We start from the raw sequence: 270 nt of genomic DNA on the forward strand, positions 1-270 counted from the left end.
GGTGAGCCATGGCTCTTCAGCAGGGTCCCAGCCGTGCTCAGGAATCCTCCAAGCCAAACGACGATGGCTATGAGCCGCTAACTCGTGTGTCTTTTGGAAGCAACCGAACTGACTCAAGCGTGAGCTGGGCCCGAGTGTTAGCCTGGGAGCCGAGCCGGGCTGGGTACAGGATCCCTGGTCTCGGGAGATGACACCGATCACACAATTGGGAACACAACTTAGAGAAAAATACCAAACAAGATGGAAAGAAAAGTAGAGAATGTATCACAG

The sequence above is a fragment of the Petromyzon marinus genome, chromosome 40 (assembly GCF_048934315.1).
Source record: "Petromyzon marinus isolate PM22_M1 ecotype Great Lakes invasive population chromosome 40, UKy_Petmar_22M1.pri1.0, whole genome shotgun sequence".
Lineage (NCBI taxonomy): Eukaryota > Metazoa > Chordata > Hyperoartia > Petromyzontiformes > Petromyzontidae > Petromyzon > Petromyzon marinus.